The following is a 15,597-nucleotide window of genomic DNA, read 5'->3' on the forward strand; positions in this document are numbered from 1 at the left end:
TAACTGCAAAAATTCACAACTAGCCTGGGACCGTGTCTGAGAAGCTTTTATGTGCCTGGTTCATAAGAAGAAGAGAGCTATCTCTAAGTTAACCTTTGTACTGGAGAGTTGTCTAGTAACACTCTGTAGATATTCCATTTTCATGCACAGGTCATAAGGTATTACTTTCTATCTTTAAAAAACTTATTATAAGGAGGCCCCAAGTTTTGCTTTTTGTATTCCTATGTTTTTAAAGATGAATATTATTTAAAGTTTTTATAACTTTATAATCCCTCCCCACTTCTGCTACTCTTTTTACTTAAATTTTTATAGCACTGCAATGTGTACAATTTGATGGCGATAACCTAAAACAAACTCCAAGCCACCCTGGTTGACTCAGATTTCATACAGAGTTGGGACTTCCATTCCCTGAACTGGCTAAAAATGGGGAGGAGAAGTGTACACAGTATGACACCTTGATGGCCAAAGTAGGGGCTTGTGCCCATTAGGGTCCAAAGTGAGCCAGGTTACATGTTATCTAGTTGGCCACTGCAGTGAGCCAACAAAAAAATATGTATGGGGGGAGAAAGTGGTAAAATGGAGAGAAATCAGCGCTCATGGTGCTAGATCCCAGCCTGGATACAGTGAACTGATAGAAAACTGTAGTAGGAAACAATTGCTGACCAAAACAAAATAATAATCTCTGCTCTGTGGTGGTTACAGTATAGTTTGTTTGAGAGCCTTGATATACTGCCTTTCTGTAATGCAACCAAAGTGGTTTACATATTACATACAGATACAGTAGGTTCTCCGAGGACAAGCAGGCTGCTTGTTCTCACATGTGGGTCGGCGGCCCCAGGAATGGAGATTTTCTAGCAAAATCTTCAAAACCTTTGCAACAGCCAGTAGAGCGCGGGACAGATGCACCGCGCATGCGCGGCCATCTTCCCGCCCGCGCGTGTCCGTTCCCACCTCAGTTTTTTCTTTTCCACGGTGGAGAGTGGCAGCGTGTCGGTCTCTCTCCCTCAGGTCCCAGGAAAAACTTAGGCGCCTTTCACGAGTTTTGTATCGCTTTATTTTTGTTTCAAGTCGCTTTTGTTCTCTTTTTATTTCTAGTTAAAAACCCTCATTCTTTCTTAGTTTTTGCCCCTTGGTAAGTTTTTCTTTCATTTCCATTGCGGCCTTCTTGGGCCACACGTCCGCGGTTCTCCCTTTTTGTGCCCTTGGTTGGTACCATCGAGCCGTTTGATTTCGCTGCCGCAATTTTTCCGCTGATGTCATCGAAGCCTCCCACAGCCTTCAAGAAGTGTGCCCGGTGCCAGCGGTCGATCTCGGGCACTGACCCGCACTCCTGGTGCATCCAGTGCCTTGGGCCCGACCATCGCCCAGACGCTTGCAAGTTGTGTCTGAGCTTGAAAAAGCAGACACAGGCGTCGAAGAGCTCTTCAGGACCGTCTTTTCGGAGCTCCGACTGATTCCTCGATGTCGACAGCGGTACCGAGGTCGTCGTTGTCGATATTGGCACCGGGGATGGCATCGACATCGGGAGTGCAGGAAATGGCTGTCCGAACTTCACCTTTAGCTGGGAGTAGTGAGCCATCGAGTGGGTCTCCACCTGTCTTGAAGGCTTCTGCTGGGCAGGCCCACTGGGACCGACCGATGTTGGACCCCGACCCCGAGGAGGCGTGTGGATTCCACGTCCTTGTCGGTACCGAGGAGTGCCGGTGACGTGCTTCAAGCAAAGGCGAAGAAGCATCGGCACTGGTCTCCCTCGAGACACGGTACCGGGCGCTCTGGGGCGTCGAAGGATTCAGCACCCGGAAAGTGTTGACACTGGGAGGAGCGCTCACCCTCCATACAAGAGGTGTCAGTGCATTGATCTTCAGACAGCCCGGTACCGCCTCCCAGACCTTCACAGATTCTGACTTCGACTCTGGTACTGGCCCCACAGCCTTCCTCGACAGCGACTCTGGAGGAGAACATTCGAGCCATTCTTCTCGGTCTTCTGGAAGGGCTGCTGCATCAGTCTGTTCCGGTACCGGGGGTGCTTGCGCCCTCTGTACCGTCGATGGAAGCGGCGGCTGGCTCTGTGCCTGTGCCACCCAGGTCGACTCCCCGTCGACGTCGTTGGAGGGAGCTTCATCGCCGCTGGCATGGGAGTTGACTTCTCGTCATAGGGGACGTTTCCTCGGCGTCGAGACGGGCCCGGTTTCGGACTGTAGTTCGAGAACTCTTGTCCGATACCGAGGAGGATGCCTCCTAGGATGAAGGGGAAGACACCAGATATTTCTCTTTCGAAGAGTCTTGTGGTCTTCCCTCTGATCCTACTCCACCTGAAAGGAAGCTTTCTCTGCCAGAGAGTCTTTCCTTCTCCACCTTTGTCCGGGAAATGTCTGTAGGCATTCCCTTCCCTGTGGTAACTAAGGATGAGCCCAGGACTGAGATGCTCGAGGTCCTTGACTATCCTTCGCCACCTAAGGAGTCATCCACTGCCCCTCTGCATAATGTCCTTAAGGAGGCATTGCTGAGGAATTGGATGAAACCATTATCTAATCCCACCATCCCTAAGAAAGCGGAGTCCCAGTATTGGATCCATGGAGAACCTGAGTTGATGAGGGCGCAGTTACCTCACGACTCTGCGGTTGTGGATTCCGCTCTCAAAAGAGCCCGAAGTACTAGAGATTTCGCCTCGGCAACCCCGGGGCGAGAAGCTAGGACTTTGGACTCTTTTGGGAGGAAGGCCTACCAGTCCTCTATGCTCGTGTCCAAAATTCAGTCCTACTAGCTCTACACGAGCATTCACATGTGGAACAATGTTAAGCAACTGGCGGACTTGGTGGATAAGCTCCCTCCGGAGCACGGCAGGCCTTTTCAGGAAGTGGTCAGGCAGCAGAAGGCGTGTCGTAAATTCCTGTCCAGGGGTGCTTACGACTCTTTTGATGTTGCATCCAGATCCGCTGCTCAAGGTATAGTGATGCGCAGACTCTCATGGCTGCATGCCTCTGACCTGGATAATCAGACCCAGCAGCGGCTTGCGGATGTTCCTTGCCGGGGGGATAATATTTTTGGTGAGAAGGTCGAGCAGGTGGTAGAACATAGCCGCCATAAATGTACCTGTGCCAGACGATCTGCCGGTTGGGGGGAGGTTAAATTTTTTTCACCAAAGGTGGTCTCTCATAACCTCCGACCAGTGGGTTCTTCAAATAGTCCGGTTAGGGTACGCCCTCAATTTGATCTCCAGACTTCCAAATTGTCCACCGGGAGCTCAGTCCTTCAGCTTCCAGCACAGGCAGGTGCTTGCAGAGGAACTCTCCGCCCTTCTCAGTGTCAATGCGGTCGAGCCCGTACCACCAGGGCAAGAAGGGCTGGGGTTCTATTCCAGGTACTTCCTTGTGCACAAGAAAACAAGGGGGATGCGTCCCATCCTAGACCTGAGGGCCCTGAACAAATATTTGGTCCGAGAAAAGTTCAGGATGGCCACCCTTCTTCCCATAATTCAGAAAAATGATTGTCTATGTTCTCTGGACTTAAAGGATGCTTATACACACATCCCGATACTTCCAGCTCAATGGAAGTATCTTCGATTCCATCTGGGAACACAGCACTTTCAGTATTGTGTGCTTTCCCTTGGTCTCGTGTCTGCACCCAGAGTCTTTACAAAATGTCTGGCAGTTGTTGCAGCGTCACTACGCAGACTGGGAGTTCATGTGCTCCCTTATCTCGACGATTGGCTGGTGAAGAACACCTCAGAAGCAGGAGCTCTGCAGTCCATGCAGATGACTCTTAAACTTCTGGAGCTACTCGAGCTTGTTATAAATTACCCAAAGTCCCATCTCCTTCCAGTTCAACAAGTAGATTTCATAGGAGCTCTGCTGGACTCTCAGACAGCTCGGGCCTATCTTCCCGAGGCGAGGGCAGACAACCTTCTGTCCCTGGTTTCCTGGGCCAGAGCGTCTCAGCAGATCACAGCTCGGCATGGTACGCCTTCACAGAGATCTGCTCAATGAACCCTAGCTTCTCAGTGGTTCCAAGCTGTGGGGAATCTAGAGGATGTGATCCAACTGTCCACCGAATTTCACAATTCCCTTCAGTGGTGGACAGTTCGATCCAATTTGATCTTGGGACGTCCCTTCCAAATTCCTCAGCCTCAAAAAGTGCTGACCACGGATGCATCTCTCCTGGGGTGGGGAGCGTATGTAAATGGGCTCCATACTCAAGGAGCTTGGTCCTTCCAGGAATCAGGTCTTCAGATCAATCTCCTGGAGTTGTGAGTGGTCTGGAACGCTCTAAAAGCTTTCAGAGATCGGCTGTCCAATCAAATTATTCAAATTCAGACCGACAATCAGGTTGCCATGTACTACGTCAACAAGCAGGGGGGCACCGGATCTCGCCCCCTGTCGGGAAGCCGTCCATATGTGGCTTTGGGCTCGCCGTCACGGCATGTTTCTTCAAGCCACATATTTGGCAGGCGTAAACAGTCTGGCCGACAGGTTGAGCAGGATTATGCAACCTCACGAGTGGTCGCTGAATTCGGGCGTGGTACGCAAGATCTTCCGAGAGTGGGGAACCCCCTCAGTGGATCTCTTTGCCACTCAGATCAATCACAAGGTCCCTCAGTTCTCTTCCAGACTTCAGGCACACGACAGGCTAGCATCGGATGCCTTTCTCCTGCATTGGGGGAAGGGCCTTCTGTACGCATATCCTCCCATACCTCTGGTGGGGAAGACTTTGCTGAAACTCAAGCAAGATTGTGGAACCATGATTCTGATTGCTCCTTTCTGGCCGTGTCAGATTTGGTTCCCTCTTCTTCTGGAGTTGTCCTCTGAAGAACCAGTTGAGATTGGACTGTTTTCCAACTCTCATTACTCAGAACGAGGGGGTGCTTCTGCATCCTAACCTCCAGTCTCTGGCTCTCACGGCCTGGATGTTGAGAGCGTAGAGTTCGCCTCCTTAGGTCTTTCTGAGGGTGTCTCCCGAGTCTTGCTTCCATGAAGAGGTGTTATTCTTTTAAATGGAGGAGGTTTGCCGTCTGGTGTGACAGCAAGGCCCTAGATCCTCGTTCTTGTCCCACACAGAACCTGCTTGAATACCTTCTACACTTGTCAGAGTCTGGTCTTAAAACCAACTCCGTAAGAGTTCATCTTAGTGCGATTAGTGCTTTTCATTATCGTGTAGAGGGTAAGCCTATCTCTGGACAGCCTTTAATTGTTCGCTTCATGAGAGGTTTGCTTTTATCAAAGCCCCCTGTCAAACCTCCACCAGTGTCATGGGATCTCAATGTCGTCCTCACCCAGCTGATGAAACCTCCTTTTGAGCCACTGGATTCTTGCCATCTGAAGTACTTGACCTGGAAGATAATTTTCTTGGTGGCTGTTACTTCAGCTCATAGGGTCAGTGAATTTCAAGCCTTGGTTGCTCATGCTCCTTATTCTACATTTCATCATAACAGCGTAGTCCTCCGTATGCACCCTAAGTTCTTGCCGAAGGTGGTGTCGGAGTTCCATCTGAACTAGTCAATTGTCTTGCCAACATTCTTTCCCCGTCCTCATACCTGCCCTGCTGAACGTCAGTTGCATACATTGGACTGCAAGAGAGCATTGGCCTTCTGTGTGGAGCGGACAAGCCCCTTCAGACAGTCCACCCAAATGTTTGTTTCTTTTGATCCCAACAGGAAGGGAGTCGCTGTCGGGAAATGCACTATTTCCAATTGGCTAGCAGATTGCATCTCCTTCACTTATGCCCAAGCTGGGCTGACTCTGGAGGGTCATGTCATGGCTCATAGTGTTCGAACCATGGCAGCGTCAGTGGCCCACTTGAAGTCAGCCACTATTGAAGAGATTTGCAAGGCTGCAATTGCATGCTAGCAGGCCCCCATTCCCCCCAATGCAGCAGCCCCCCCCCAGCGACAGGAGGCTAGAGGTCCAGCGGACCTTCAGACCCCCCCAACCCCCCGACACAGGTTCGGGAGGGGGCTGGAGATCCTCTCCAACTCCGCCCCAGCATCAGTCAGATGTCCCTGGTGGGCAGTGAGCCGCGGGTCAATCCCCCCCCCCCAACTGATGGTCTAGTGGCCCTTCCCTACCCCCCCTACCTTTTAGTTGGAGGAGGGAGGAAAGTGGCCTCCTTCCTCTTCCATTGGTGTGCCTGGAAAGTTGTGGCACCCAGCCCTGCCCAGTGCATCCTAGGACACCAACTAAGCCCTGCCCAGCGCATCCCAGGATGCACTGGATTGAGTGCCGCCATTTTCCAGGCGGCACCAATGGAAGAGGAAGGAGGCCACTTTCCTCCCTCCTTCAACTAAAGGTAGGGGGGTGGGGAAGGGCCACTAGACCACCAGTGTGGGGGGGGGGGGGGGGATTGACCTGCGGCCCACTGCCCACCAGGGATATCTGACTGATGCTGGAGCGGAGGGCGGGAGGATCTCCAGCCCCCTCCTGAACCTGTGTCGGGGGGGGGGGTTGGGGGTTCCAGAGGTCCGCTGGACCTCTAGCCTCCTGTCGCTGGGGGGGTTTGCTGCATTGGGGGGAATGGGGGCCTGCTAGCATGCAATTGCATGCTGGACAGGGCTCACCATTCCTCCCTAATGGTCTGCAAATCCTAACACCAGCTCTGAGCTGGCGTAGGGTTTGTCGCGGCTAGCAAGCCAATCTTTGGCACGCTGGTCGCTGATCATTTGGGATGAATAAGTTTAGCATGCATTTCATTTGCATGCTGCTTGCTCTTAGAGCCCTGTTTTGCATGCATTCACATGCTAGTTGCATTCAGAGCTCGTGTGCATTGTTTCAGGCGCTCGGGGGCTCTGATGATGGGGCGGTAGCAAATGCAGGCACTAGTATGGTGCCAACAGCCTCTAGTTCCTGCGTTTGCTTCTGATCATTGGCCCATAAGGGCCCTGTTTACTAAGGTGAGCTAGGGACCCTTTTACTAAGCCATGTAGGTGCCTATGTGCGCCCAACAGATGCCAATTTGGAGTTACCGCCCGGCTATCTCCTGGCCCTTGTGTAATTCATTTTTGACATGCGTCCTCAAAATAATTTTTATTTTCTGATGTGCGTCAAATGGCATTCTATGCGCGTAGGTCTTTACTGCTCAGTTAACGCATGAGACCTTACTGCTAAGTCAATGGCTGGTGGTAAAGTCTCAGACCCAAAATGGATGTGTGACAATTTTTATTTTGCCGCACATCCATTTTCGGCAAAAAATAGTAAATCATTTGCTGTTTTGTATAAAAATAATCCTGAACCTAGTGCAGAGTTTAAACTGGGTGAGGCACTCCAGCAGTATTCAGAAATTTATGTTGACTGCTGCTGGAAAACATTGTGGCACAGCTGAAATGAAACAGAACTGAGAATTTTATCTCTGAATTTACATTAGAGCTCTGACAACTATTGATGGCTAAAACATCTGAATGACACAGGAACCCTTTTTACTAAACAGCAGAAACAAGTGGCCTTAGTGTGCCCTTATATGGATCTTTCCTGTGCGCTAATGCCATTTTTACCGCTGAATTTTCTATATATATATTTTTTAAATTAATGGCTATGCACAAATTTGTCATTAGCACATAGCTGTTAGTATGTGAGCCCTTACCGCCACCCATTATGTAGGCAGTAAGGGCTCATGCTGTAAGCATGCGCTAATTGGTGAGTGCTAAGCAGTGTAGCAGAACTAACCGATTAGCACAGAACACACCAACTCTACGCTCCCCAAACATGCTCCCTGTGCCAAAAAAAGTTTTATATTTTTTATTTTTTTAGTGCGTGGGTAGCACACTCGCATCCCAAAATTACTGCAATTTTTTGCTGCAGTAAGCACACATTAGTGCTTACCGCAGCATTCTAAAAGAACCCTTTGGTGTGTGTCTGGATGTTCTTGGTCAGTTTGAAAAGAAGGTATGCAAAAAATGTGGTGAATGTTGAGTCTAGCATAAGCTATTGGAAGTTGAAATAAATCTACAGAAATAGCCCTTCTAGAGTAGGGAATCAGGTATTTAGAGTAGGGTAAAGCAGTACTCAAATACTGTATTTAGAGTTCATTGTGTAAGAATTTCCACAAACAGGAACACAAAGATAGGAAACTGTGCATAACAGGGAGACAGTTTCTCTTATTTAACTTTTGTAAATTCAGCATAGTAGGTGAAAGAGTTGGAGAACTGAACCTGAAAGCATGAAGATAACTTTGGGTCCCAATGCCAAGAAAGAAGAGGAGCCTATAAAGGAAAGAACGTATAAAGATAAGTGACTAATGCACAAAAAAAAAAAGAAACAGAAATAGAGAGACAAAGAAAAAAACAGAATTACACAAAATTTTACCTAAATGGTGATGACCCTAAGTGCCTTAGGATTCCAGATCCTGAAAGACAAAAGGTCAGTTCTTTAAATGACAGTATAATTTTAAAGTTGAACAAGTAAATGGTTAAAGAGAAATACTAGTTCTTACATTCTGATCTTTCCTGACAAATTATAGTTCATAATAGCTGTCTTAAGATTAAATGTTTGAATTAAAAAAAAAAAGATAAAAATTAAGGTTTAAATACTGGAAGAGAATTCATTGTATAGAGGATTATTGTTCTAGAGATGATTGAAATTTTCTTTTTCCTTGTCATTTGCAGCAGATGAATCCAGAAACTGATGGGTTGTGTCCCTCTACCAGCAGGTGTAGATAGAGATCACTAAACTGAAGACAGTGGTACCAGACGGATAGCTCCTCCTTCATTTAGTCTATCTCTTATCTCCAGCAGGTGGTAGACGGCTCTTTATCACCTTCTGGATTCTGCTTTTCTGGGGCTCCTCCTGGGCTGCTTGGGAGCGATTTGACAAGGAGGTGTCAGCCTTGGGAGCATACCTCATTGTCTGGGTCTCTGCCTCAACCCATTGTCCCCTGCCTTTCATTGTTTTCTTGGCTGACTGGTTTTGTATCCTTCCTCACACTAGAAATAAATTAAATAAAATAACATGAGAACCGCATTTGTTCAGCTGTTCCTAATTAGTTAGACACTGATTGGATGTATCCAGATGGAGAAGGCACTTTGACCGCATGGGTGAGTCCCCGTTCTTTTTCTTACCACCTGGGGTGAGCGTGTGGCACATGGCGGCAGAGGTAGTTAAATGGTGGTCTCGCTGAGGTGAACGGAAGGCCGCAGCGGGAGTGTGTCTGGTGGGTTGCTCAGATCCCTCAGCAGGGGAGAGCACTTCTGTTAACAGCAGAGCCGACTGTTTCCCTCTCAGTGGTTGTGGGAGCATGCACCATCTTGCAAGCGCTGACAGAGGCGCTTCCCGCCTGTTTGGGAATGGCGATTTCTGAGGCCTCCCATTCTGGGATGGAGGTTGGCTCTGCTGGCATGGAGGGTTCTCTATCTTCTGTGACACCTCTCTGGGGAGTTTGGCTGCGTTGGCTTCTTCTTCTGATATGTTTTCCCCTGAGTTTGTCCTCCTTATACATCAGGCATATCTGATTAAGAGGACCTTTCCTTAGCCTCAGTCTTTGCCTGCCTGTCTTCCCCAGGGGCTTCCTGCTGGGGAATTGGGGCAGGATTTGTTACCCCCTACAATAGACCCTGTGCACAAGAGGAGAGGCGGCTGGTATCCGACTCGGAAGGGGGGGTCGATGGCTCTTGCCTGTACCCCCCCCCCCCCCCATTCGTTGACTTTCTTGGTGGGAGACGCTCTACATCTGTTTAAGGTGGACAAGCTTGAGGAAGGGGAGATATTCTAGGAGGATTTGGATGGCCCTGCTGCAGTGCGTCTCTTCCACAGGGAAGAATTGCCTGTGCTCATTGCTAGTGCCTTGGAGGCCCTGAAATTGCGGACCTGGAGACACAAGCCGAGGCTGCGGTGAACCCTAAGATGGCCAGCATAAGACGGCAATCCAGGGTTTTTCCTGTGCATGAAGCTATCCAGGAACTTGTCGGCCCAGTGGGCTGACCCTGATGGTCTTAAGGTGGCCAGGGCAATGTCTCGCTTATATCCGGTCAGCATGGATCTGGCTTAGAAGCTTGTCTTGCCTAAGATGGAGGCCTTTATTATTATTTAAATTTCTTAGTCTACACTTCCCCAGTTGTAAAGGACTAAAATACAAACTAACACATGCGACCAGCTTTTCCTGCATGAGCACGCAGCTGTGGAATGAACTACCAACAGACTTGAAAACAATTAATGAAATAACTAACTTTCGTAAATCTCTGAAAACCTCTCTCTTCAACAAGGCCTACCATGAGAATCCATAGCCTAATTATAACAATTTACCACTCTACCCTTATTCTGAAAGTCATCCCTCTATAACGGTTTGCTTAGATCTTTTTGTCATCCTTGATCTTTTTTGTAACACCAATTGTATCTTTTACTCTGGAATGGCGACGCCATAACAGATCTCTGTAAGCCACATTGAGCCGGCAAATAGGTGGGAAAATGTGGGATACAAATGCAATAAATAAAATAAATTTATTAGGATTTACTTACTGCCTCTTTTTGAAAGAATTCACTCAATAGTAAGAATAAATCAAGCATGAGCATTAGGCAATTACAGCAGTAAAAATATTCAGCAGTACAAAGTATGGCATGGTATACTACTAGCAATGTCAACACAATACGTAATAGAACATTATAATTGATAGTGAAGGGTAAGGCAAAGTTGTAACATATAGATGATTTAAGAAAGTAGGAAGAGTTAGAAAGTAAGGTCATCGATTTGAAGAAAGTTGCACATGAGGTCAGAGAGATGGTTAAATATTATCTTAGCTAGGGTAGTAGTGGATGAACATGTCCTGCTGCAGTATGTGGAGCATGAGTCACTAAAAATGTCACTAGTGATGGCAGTCACCAAAAAGACCACTCCTCCTGGTGGAGGGTGGGGTGGCATTGAAAGATATGCAGGATTGGTGCCTTGAAGCTTCTTTGAAGCTTGCTTTTGAGGTTTCTGTATTAGCACTACAGACCTCTATATGTAGCTCTTATGCAGCCCAAGCATGCCTTAAGTTGGTTACAGCAGTCTTTGGAGCATGATCAATACTCGACTTCTGTCTTTGGCCCTTCTTTGTCTTAGCCAAGTCCTTATCCATTCAAGGCCTTAACCCATTCATATATGCTGATGACCCTACAAACATGGTCTGGCAGAAATCACCAATCAAATCAAGTTCAGTTTGAACATCATGGGCTCATGGGCAAATGCATTCCAATTAAAACTTAACGCAGAAAAAAACACAATGTCTCATCATCTCATCCCAATACAACACATATAATCCCATAAACATAAGCACCCCAGGTTACACCCTTCCTATCGCAGACAGCCTGAAAATCCTCGGAGTAACAATCGACCGGAACCTTTCACTAGAGAACCAAGCGAAATCTACCATAAAGAAAATGTTTCACTCTATGTGGAAACTCAGTGAAACCATTCTTCCCGGGGGAAATATTTTGCAACCTGATCCAATCAATGGTACTAAGCCATGTAGACTACTGCAATGGAATTTATGCGGGTTGCAAAGAACAAATTTCAAAGAAACTTCAGACCGCTCAAAACACAGCAGCCAGACTTATATTTGGAAAAACACGTTTTGAAAGTGCCAGACCCCTCCGAGAAAAACTGCACTGGCTCCCAATCAAAGAACGTATTGCTTTCAAAATCTGCACCCTGGTCCATAAAATAATCTACGGCGAAGCCCCGGGATACATGACAGACCTCATAGACCTGCCAACCAGAAATACAACAAGATCAGCACGAACATACCTAAATCTCCACTACCCAAGTTGCAAAGGACTTAAATACAAATCAACGTATGCATCCAGCTTCTCCTATTTAAGCGCACAACTATGGAACACTGCCAAAAATAGTAAAAACAACGTACGACCACCTAAACTTCTGGAAAGAACTAAAAACAAACTTGTTCAGAAAGGCATATCCCACCGACCCAACATAAGAACCTAAGTACCTGCAACACAACAAAACCAAAGATCATAATGGACACACCCCAACTCTCCCTCTTCCTCTCTAATGTTCCCCCAATCTATCTACCATACATGAACCTTATTCTACCACTATTACACCTTGTATTTGTTCATACCAGAACTGGCGAACGCCGCTACGGTACTATGTAAGTCACGTTGAGCCTGCAAATAGGTGGGAAAATGTGGGATACAAATGTAATAAATAAATTATATGGAGTCAGGTCTTGCCTTTTTGGCAGACTCTCTACGATTTGATGCGGACCTCAGCCAAACAAGGGACATTGGTGGTTTCTTCCCATAGGCTTTTGTGGCTCCGTCATTGGGCCAAGTAGCATCTCGCTCGGTTGCCCTTTCGGGGAAGACTCCTCTTCGGGAAGGATTTGGAGAAGATTGTTAAGGACTTAGGGTACTCAAATCTCAGAGACTTCCAGAGGATAAGCCCAAGTCCACGTCATGAGCAGGGACTTCTGGGCCCCATTTTCAAGAGTTCTAACGTTATCAGCTGGGGTGTTCGGGAGGTGCCTTTCAGCACTCCCGTTTTCTGCAGCATTCCTCTTTTCGTAGAGACAAAAGACCCTTGCGATCCTCTATACGTCAGAGTGCTGAAGGGCACCCTCCCCAATGATGGGACACTGGTCTGTTCTTCGCCTCCCAAGGTAGGGGGTCATTTGTCCCTCTTGTACAAAGAGTGGGCCAGGATTACCTCAGACCAGTGGGTCTTAAATTTTATCAGAGAAGGTTACAGGCTCAAATTCTCTTCTCCCGTAGGAGAGCTTTTCTTGGAGTCCCGGTGTGCTACGGCATCCAAGCGGGGAGCAATAGAAGCCACTCTAAACTCTCTTCTGGACCTTGGGGCAGTCCTCACCTTGAAGTTCGTTCAGGGTGTTACGCCATTTACTTTGTAGTGCCTCGGAAGGGTGAATCCTTCGATCGCTCCGAGTCAGGCATTTTTGAATGGAGAATCTTCAGTCTGTCGTGGCAGTAGTTCAACCAGGAGAGCATTTATCACTACCCTGAATGTCAAGGAGGCCTATTTGCACATTCCAATATGCCCCCATCATCAGTGGATCCTATGTTTTGCCGTTATAGGGCACCATTTTCAATTTCGGGCATTGTCCTTCAGCCTTGCTACCGCTCCACACGCTTTTTCCAAGGTTATGGTCATGGTGGCAGCGTTTCTCCGGAAGGAAGGCATCAGGGTGCACCTCTATCTCGACGACTGGCTCATCTGGGTGGACTCAGAACAGGAGAGTCACAGAGTCACTGCGCAGGTGATTGCTCTGCTCTGTTACAGTCCTTGGGCTGAATCATCAAACTACCCGAGTCACCTCATTCCATTTCAGAACCTGATCTACCTAGGTGTTCAATTCGATACAGCTTGGGGTCGAGTTTTCCTGCCAGAGGACAGGAAGAGCAAGTTGCAGACTTGGATTCACCAACTGCTTCAGTTGCCGATTCCTTGATCTTGAGATTGTTTTTTTTATTTTTTTTTTATTTGTACCCCGCGCTTTCCCACTCATGGCAGGCTCAATGCGGCTTAGGTACTTATTTGTACCTGGGGCAATGGAGGGTTAAGTGACTTGCCCAGAGTCACAAGGAGCTGCCTGTGCCTGCAGTGGGAATCAAACCCAGTTCCCCAGGACCAAAGTCCACCACTCTAACCACTAGGCCACTCCTCCACTATTCAGGTGTCAGGCAAGGCGGTTTGTGTCCTGTCAGACAACACAATAGCAGTGGCATACATCAATTGGCAGGTTGGCACTCAGTCTGGCTCTCGCCACCGAGGCTCGTCGTTTCCTATGGGCCGATACATTCTTTGTCGGCAGTGCACATTGCAGGAACATCCAATGTACAGGCGGACTTCTCAGTCGGCATCTCTTAAATCTGGCAGAGTGGGAGTTGATTTGTCTCTGATGGGGAACACCAGAGGTAGATCTGATGGCATCCGGCAGGAATTCCAAGGTCCCCACCTTCTTCACAAGGAGGAGGGAGTTTGGCTCGGTAGGGCTGGACACCCTTCTACAAGACTGGCCGGAGGACGTCCCCCTTTACGTGTTTTCTCCTTGGCCATTAATCGGCCAAGTGATCCTCGGGAACCGGAAACATCGAGGCCGTGTCATCTTTGTGGTGCTGGATTGGCCAAGGTTTCCTTGTTATGCGGCTCTAGTTTGACTTCTTCTCTTAGAAGCTCGCTTTTGACTTCCACTTTCTCTGGTCCTGCTCCATCAGGGTCTGTTGTTTCTTTTTTTTTAATTTTTAGAAGTCTTTATTGTACTTATTCAGATACATGACAAAATAGTAACATCTAGAAACATTTCAAATTATAGCGGTAGTAAGAATACAAAGGTAAACTATGATCTGAATTTGTATCAGAACAAACTGAACTCTTTAAGTAACTTCAACTTTTACATTTTTGTACAAAAACTCTCCCTCCCATCCAAACCATCCCATCCCTCCAACCCCCCCCCCCCTTCTCCCAATCCCCGTGTCCAACTATGAAGCCCCGTTTTAGAGATGTTCCGGTGACAATACCCCTACTCAGCACTCAAAAAAGGCCGCCATATTCTCTCCCACCTAGGCAGGACCTGGGCTTTAACTGCAATCAATCTCTCCATCTCGCACACGTATCGTAACTTGGTAAGCCAGCGTGTTAGTGGTGGTACCAATGGAGACTTCCAACTCTGAGCCAGATTCGCTCTGGCTGTCTGCAAGGCTCCCCTTGTCAGAAGCCATTCATGTTCTCTGAGACCTACTGGTCGCTGTCCCAATATGTATATTAATGGGTTCCACCGCACAGGTCCCCCTATCCATCTTTGTAGGCGCGCCTGGACTGCTCTCCAATACGCTCTAGCCTTTGGGCAGGTCCACCATATATGGCCCATTGTACCTAAAGCATCACATTTCCTCCAACATCTATCTGAGACCTGCCCAAACATATGGTGCAAGCGCGCCGGAGTAAGGTACCAGCGGAAGAAGACCTTAATTGCATTCTCTTTCATAGGTATTGACCTCGCTGCACGCATTGTCCCCTTTTCCAGCTGTAACCACTTTTCATCCGTTAGGGTGAAACCCAATTCCTGCTCCCACTTTCTCCTATGTAACAAAGATGGCTTTTGATGCCCGGCTAACACTGCATAAAGATAGGTGATCATCCCCCGTGTACTGTGATATCGCACACATACTTCTTCCATTGGGTGCGTTTCCCTCTTAAGACAAGTTACATAATCAGACCCTTTCAGAAAATGTCTCAATTGTAAATAAACGTAAAAGTCACTTTGCCCCAACCCAAAATCATCCCTCAAAGCCTCAAAGGAAACCACCTCTCCTCCTACATGCAATTGGCCCATCATATCTAGTCCGGCTTCAGCCCAGCGTACCAACACGGGGTTCCCCACACTCGGTTCGAACAACGGATTGTCAACTATGGGCGCCAGGCCCGAAACAGGCGGTTGCCGATCAATAAACATCCGATCCCAATAATAAAAGGTGGCTTGTACCGCTGGTGGAAAGCACTCAACCCGCCCTCTATATTTATTGGGTAGCCACATCAGATTACCCAGCTTACGGGATCCCACCATGGATTGTTCCAATTGTACCCAAAGCTTATGATCTTCCCCTCTGAACCACTCTACCGCCGATCTAGCCTGTGCCGCCCAATAGTACCAACACAGATTCG

The 15,597-nt window shown here is 48.0% G+C and overlaps 1 protein-coding gene and 1 long non-coding RNA gene across 2 annotated transcripts in view; both read left to right on the plus strand.

Annotated features, from left to right (window-relative positions):
* ARL14EPL (ADP ribosylation factor like GTPase 14 effector protein like) overlaps positions 1 to 15,597 on the plus strand; it is a 112,027-nt gene that overhangs the window by 12,100 nt on the left and 84,330 nt on the right. The window lies entirely within an intron of this gene.
* The window catches only part of LOC115462321, a 30,046-nt gene that overhangs the window by 7,707 nt on the left and 6,742 nt on the right, over positions 1 to 15,597 (plus strand). The window contains exon 2 of the long non-coding RNA XR_003940814.1: positions 8,107 to 8,345. This is a non-coding gene — a long non-coding RNA (uncharacterized LOC115462321). The remainder of the gene's footprint in view (positions 1 to 8,106; positions 8,346 to 15,597) is intronic.

This window comes from Microcaecilia unicolor, chromosome 2 (genome assembly GCF_901765095.1).
Source record: "Microcaecilia unicolor chromosome 2, aMicUni1.1, whole genome shotgun sequence".
NCBI classification, from domain to species: domain Eukaryota; kingdom Metazoa; phylum Chordata; class Amphibia; order Gymnophiona; family Siphonopidae; genus Microcaecilia; species Microcaecilia unicolor.